Below are 7,500 nucleotides of genomic sequence, written 5' to 3'. Positions count from 1 at the left end.
CCCTACTGCCAGGCTTTAGGATTTCAGAGCCTTCAAAAAGTAAGACTATCGTATCTACTGAAATTAGGTCTCACCCTTTTTCTCATCTCCTTTTCTTTTTTTCATTCATCTTTTACGGGTATGGTCAAAATATGATGTTGCTTCTCCGATAGGCCTCTACGATAAAAAAATAACACACACACACACACACACACACACACACACATATATATATATATATATATATATATATATATATATATATATATATATATATATATATATATATATATATATATACATATATATATTTTTTTTTTTTTTTTTTTTTTTCAATACTAATCGCAAAAAAAAATCACAACTATCAAGTTCTAGGAAATTTTACTTCCTTCTGTGATCTAAGATGCAATTTCTGTTTTCATTAAAGATAGTTTTGGACATACCCGCTTTCCCTCTTCTTCAGATGTCTGGAAATTCCTACCTACATCTATGCTCTAGGATACTTATTTTACTAACAAAATCCTTTCGGACGACTTACTTTTTAAATTATATAAACTATAAATAATCTTTCACAGGGAATGTTCATTAAAAGCATTTTCCTTAAAATAAGCTATTTTTCTCAAGGATATTTTATTAAAAAAAAAATACGCCTGTTCCTCATGTATAACTTCAATCCCTCTGGCAAGCTGTTTTATAGAGGATTCGTCAACAATATTAATCTGCTTCGAGAAAATAAAGGAGGTTTACACCCTACAAAATTTATCTGATCTTGTAACATTTCAGAATCTATCCAAAATCGCGTTCCCTCCGACAGTGGTTTGCTCTGACCGGAAGACACAGTCGTAACCATCGTCTTCTGAACAATTTAGTTAATATATCAAAACCAGTAAAACCCGCGCCCTCTAGCTTCAGTAGTTTTTAAGATCTGAGGGCGGACAGAAAAAGTGCGGACGGACAAACAAATAGCCATCTCAATAGTTTTCTTTTACAGAAAACTAAAACCAGTCATTCAACTCATCCTTTAAATACTGAAGCAAAACCAAATTTGTATAATCTTCCTGTTTATTGACACTAAGGCTATCAAGACAAAAGGCAACATTTACTGAAAACTGAACTCTTCCCTGTGCTTAGATTACAGAGAAATACATTTCCAGACATTCACAAACCCTGCATTTCGGCTTTCTGAAAAATGCACAAGGACCAGTGTCTGCTCTGGTATTGTTGTACTCCTTGCTAGCAGTATGAAAAATCTAGGGGCTCCTTCCTCCCGCATTCCATGGCATGCGAGCGCACGTGCACACATACACACGTACGTGGGGAAAACATTATAAATGACTTTCTTGGCGATTAAAAAGCTGCTTTTTACTAGAAATCTAAATTCCCGGCTAAAAAATCAAATCAATAATAGGCGTTCGTTCATTTAATTTTCAGATTACTGGTAAATAACTCTGGAAGCTAAATGAAACTATCCAAGAATGGAGTAATGAAAAGACAATGTGCAGTAAATAGTGGGGTACTACAGGGGAATGTTAAGTCCCCTTTGCTGTTTGTCCTTCTCATGGATTTTTCAATTACAGAAGTGGTTTGGGATGGAGGAGAAGGTTTAGATTGGTAAACGAAATAATCCTGACAAGAATTCAGATAAAGGTGTTTTTTATCATCAAAATACCACAAAATTTACAAAGCCTGCTTAACAAAATGCGTCACATGTCTAGAAGGGAGGGACTCAAAATATATCTTAAATAACAGAAGACTTAATGAGGACAGAGTAGGCACAAGGGGGCGAAATAACATTAGATTGAGGAGTGTTTAATGAGGTTAAATCTTTTAACAAGTAGGAACAATACTATCCAAAATAGTGAAGACTAACAAAATAAATCAAACAATGGGTAGGCATAACAATATATGCCACCGAAACAGACTTGAGTTGCATTCAAAAGTAAAATTATACATTACACTACATGATCTATATTCTTATATCACTGAAATTTCATCTGAAGGATTTTGTCGATTTGATAATAACACTTTAAAAATATTAGGAGTCAGATGGTAAGGTAGAGAGGTAAATATCGTATGGAGAAATTTGGTAAGTACCACAAGTTGACGAGATAATGATGAAGGATGATGAAATTGTTTGGGACCACCCCGAAGAGCATAGTAGGATACAGTGTTAGTTGAGTTCCTGCAGCTCCTCGAGTGAATAGAATATATAATATAGGCCAACGGCCAAGCACTGGGATCTATGATGTCATTCAGCGCTGAAAAGAAAATTGACAATAAAAAGGTTGAAAGGTGTATTGCACTATGAATCAACTGAAGAAAGAGTTGGAAGAAACAGAATATGAATGGAGGTACAGTAAAACGAATGAAAAGGGTTGCAGCTAGGGGCCTAAGGAACTCTGCAAAGAACCCAAAGTAATGCCTACAGTGCACCCTACGTGATCGTTAATGGAGGCGATAACGATGATGATTGTCAGATCCCGATGAAGGGATGGAATGAGCTACGCATTGCATTCGACATCATTTCAAGATTCTAAGGCGATGCCTACTCGTGGAATGTAGGATTTTTTTTTTCTTCAACTCACAGACCCTATGTAGACCAGTGCCGAACATAATGGGTCTTGACCTCGACTGTACAAAGAGAAATAAACGGGAGTAGGTGGTATGCAGGTGTTACGCACCTGCCTAATAATTATGAATGACAAAAAATTGCTTAACACAACGCCTTTATCATTAGAGATTGATTGATTTAAATCACATTCTTGCGTCACCACTACAAAGGTTGTCGACACAGAAATACCACCACATACAAATACACAATTATTTTTCCCTTGCATGCCAGTCGAAATTCAATTACCTGGATAACTGCTCACGTCACGTACGATAATAATTCCAGTTTGCACGATCATTTCCCCGCTCCTTACTGTAAACTTCCTCCTACGCGTACGATAATTTCCATCACGGTTCGAGAATTGCGGCACTTTACGCAAACAAGGATGACCCCTAATGGCTAGCAACATCTATCTTGCCATATCCTACTGCACCATAGAGGAACCTCCAACGACTACCCATGCTTATCACGTTATTAAGGCACCTTCAAATTACCCTTTTACTCGTAAAAGACCATAATCCCATTGCACGGAAAAGGCATAATGACCAAATTACACCGCAAACGACCCCGAGGCTGCCATTTTGACGGGAACGATCGCTTCAATCTGTCACGATATGTTTTTGGACACGCAGGGTGCTCGTTAAGCACAAGATTTACGACCGATTGCCTCTTTGACAGGCCGGTACCTGCTTTTTGAACCTGATGTGTATGGATTAATGCAGTTCGTAAATACTCAATAAGAGATCCAAAACACAGAGATTTATGGTTTATTTGCACGAGAAGTTAATTAAGCAAAGATAGGCATGGTATCTAAATTTTCGTAATGTGCATGAATTATCGACAATTTGAAGAGTCAAAAACCTGTATAGATCCTGTTGTTTTCGTTGTGAGAACATATAAAAATGGACTAAAAACGGTTCTGTTCATAAATCTCTCTGGATGGTTTCCTGATTTAACTAAAGGTCGAAAATCAATGGTTGTCAAACTGTTATAAATTGATGTTATCTTTTTAGTTAATGACTTGAGCGCAAACAGATAGACCTATAAGGCATTATGTAAGATCCTTTAATAGTTCTTTGGAAGGAGGGTTCAACAAACTATTAGAATTAAAAGCCCTCAAAAACATCTTACATTTCATAGACGAAAGGTATTATATAAGATCCTTTAATAGTTCTTTGGAAGGAGGGTTCAATATGTAAGATCCTTTAATAGTTCTTTGGAAGGAGGGTTCAATATATAAGATCCTTTATTAGTTCTTTAGAAGGAGGGTTCAATATATAAGATCCTTTATTAGTTCTTTGGAAGGAGGGTTCAGTATATAAGATCCTTTAATATTTCTTTGGAAGAAGGGTTCAACAAACTATTAGAATTAAAAGCCCTCAAAAAATCTTACATTTCATAGACGTAAGGCATTATATAATAAGATCTTTTAATAGTTCTTTAGAAGGAGGATTCACAAAACTATTAGAATTAAAAGCCTTCAGAAACATCTTACATTTTATAAATTCATGTTGTTCACCCTTGTTGTTTTTTGGAATGACAAATTCCTGCTCTGGATCGTCACGACAACTCTTCCGCGGATGGCTGCCTCAACCACTTATGATCAGGAGTGATTAAGGATCAATTTATTTATCCTTCGGTCACGCAACGATAGCTGGGATCGTAAATGGCCCCATTCACCTGAGGAAAATCACTATTGAATTCAGCACGTGAGGAATGATTATTACCATCTATAGAAGCAATGGTTGATGCGTCTCTGATTAACACGATAGCTTGTTCAGTTGATGTTATTCGGCTGTTTAGGGTCTGTAACTGCTTAAGGAAGGAAGGCAGGAACATAGAATTTAGGCCAAAGGCCAAGCGCTGGGACCTATGAGGTCATTCAGCGTTGAAACGGAAATTCACATTAGAAAGGTTTGAAAGGTGTAACAGGAGGAAAACCTCGCAGTTGCACTATGAATCAAATGTTAGGAGAAGGTGGATAAGAAGATGGAAAGGAAGAGATTATGAATGGAGGTAGAGTAAAAGGAATGAAACGGGTTGCAGCTAGGGGCCGAGGGACGCTGCAAAGAACCGTAAGTAATGCCTACAGTACACCGCGTGAGGTGCACAGACGACACCAACCCCCTAAGGGGTATAACTGCTTAAGAGACGAGGTGTGAAGAGTTTGTTCATGGATTCGGACGCATTTCGTTTCAAACGAAGTTATTCTTCCAAAAGCGCCAAAAAAATATTTTGTTCTCTTGCAAAACGCTGTAACTAGAAAATTAAGACCGAAAGCAAATGTACAGTTCACATAATGTAACATTACTCAAACATAAAGACACATTTTTTCTTTCATTTTAGGAATGTTCATGTCACGAGAGATGAGAAAGTTTTTTGGCATGGAAAGAAGGCTACTTTGGGTGAAGAAAATCCACAGTTGCATGTATGTATGTACGTTCTCTGGTAAGGAACTTGATCAGTTAGCAACCTTGCCCACCAGTCCATTCATGGTTATGTATGAATACCCAAACTTATAAATATACTTAGCATATATATAGTATATATGTATATATATATATATATATATATATATATATATATATATATATATATATATATATGTATGTATGTATGTGTGTATGTCTGTGTGTGTGTATGTGTTTATGTAAGTACATTTATGTATATATATATATATATATATATATATATATATATATATATATATATATATATATATATATATATATATATATATATATATATATATATATATATATATGTGTGTTAGTGAAAAGCACAATGCTCACATAAATACTGAGGATTTCAGGACTAGGGTTTAGAAGAAGGTGGTGGAGTGGTTTATGGCCATCATTGAGTAGAACAAAACATACACTGACCTTACCCTCCTCATCTCATGGATTCGAGATAACAATGTCAGCCTCCGCATAAATCAGTGACGAAAATGAGAGAGTAAAAGTAAAAGCAGGGGTAACGAAGGGTTAAAATTGCTCTCTAGTTATACTGCAGTCTTTTATGACCCATTGGTTTATACATATACATATACAAACACATATACATATACATTATACATACGTACATACATATATATACTGCATATATATATATATATATATATATATATATATATATATATATATATATATATATACACTACATATAGATAGATAGATAGACAGACAGATAAGATAACCTCTACACAGTCACCTGTTAATAGAAATATTATAAAACGTTAAATGAAAAAAAATATTTATATTCATAATCGTAACTGAACAAATTATGTTAGGAATACATTTCTAACAGGGGATAATTATGTGCACTAAAGTAATATATTTCAGTTGTCACAGTTTCAAGGTGGTAAACATTTTATGCAAAAATAGTAGGCTACAGCAAGTAAATGTAAATATACAACCTTTAATAAATCCTAGTTACAATTCATGAGATAATTTAATTCTTGATCTAAGTTGAATTTTAAAAATCCAGCTTATCAATAAAATTTTTCAGAAGCCAAGGTTTGGGCCGGGTGTCGGGTGGAGGGAGAGACACGCCATTTATGCAGTGAAACATAAACTTGCGAACTCCATACAAACATAAAAAAAATAGCCAAATTGCGACTTCACCACACAGGTCATAAAATCTAAAATATTAGATGCAAAGACTGGAAATCCTAGTATTTATATCGAAACTAAAATTCTTTCTCTTATCGCGGTAATCACTTCGAAACACGTCACTGCTATAAATCTTAATTTCAATGTCTGGAAATGAATCGAAGTATTTCTTTGCTGGTTATGGGAAGTATCGTGAGCGGTAGGATATTTTGACTGAACACCAGATACCATATTCCTATTATTCAGACACCATCTAAACAATTAACATTTAAAAATGGATTTACAGAAGTGTAAATAGAGTTAGAAAAATTACGATTGCAATTAATCCCCACAGGAGTGTCTATTTTTTTCGTAAATATACTATCATCAAATTACAGAATTGTTTCTAATTCAGAACTTATACCGCGCGTAAAGTCAGTTTTACTAATTTTAAGTGAATTTTACTTATTTCTACACCTAATTTAAGTACTTGAAAGTTTAATTTTTATCTATCTATCTATCGATATATATATATATATATATATATATATATATATATATATATATATATATATATATATAGTACACACACATATACATATATATATATATATATATATATATATATATATATATATATATATATATATATATATATATATATATATATATACATACATATATATATATATATATATATATATATATATATATATATATATATATATATATATATATATATATATATATATATATATATATATATATATATATATATACATATATATATATATGTATATACATATATATACATATATACATATATATATATATATATATATATATATATATATATATATATATATATATATATATATATATATATATATATATATATATATATATATTGAGAGAGGGAGAGAGAGAAAGATTGTGCGTTTTTGCATGCATTCATATTCACATGAAATTATACGTACAAGTTAAAAATACTAACATAAATTGATATAAATTAAATTATGTATAAAAACGCCTCATTATTATCATGGTTGGTGTAGTGGTCTCCTTTGCTACAGGTGTCATTTATACTGATGCTACAATTACTGTTACTACGATTATAATTGTTAATGTTCAACCTCACCTTCCAAATATTATTATTATTATTATTATTATTATTATTATTATTATTATTATTATTATTATTATTATTATTATTATTATTATTATGAAGTAGGCGTTGTCTCAAAATCTTAAAAGTAAAAAATAACGAACACGAATAAAACCAAAAAACATTAAGAATTGAAATAATTTTAAAATGTATTT

The sequence above is a fragment of the Macrobrachium rosenbergii genome, chromosome 53 (assembly GCF_040412425.1).
Source record: "Macrobrachium rosenbergii isolate ZJJX-2024 chromosome 53, ASM4041242v1, whole genome shotgun sequence".
Taxonomy (NCBI): domain Eukaryota; kingdom Metazoa; phylum Arthropoda; class Malacostraca; order Decapoda; family Palaemonidae; genus Macrobrachium; species Macrobrachium rosenbergii.
This window is presented reverse-complemented; position numbering follows the sequence as displayed.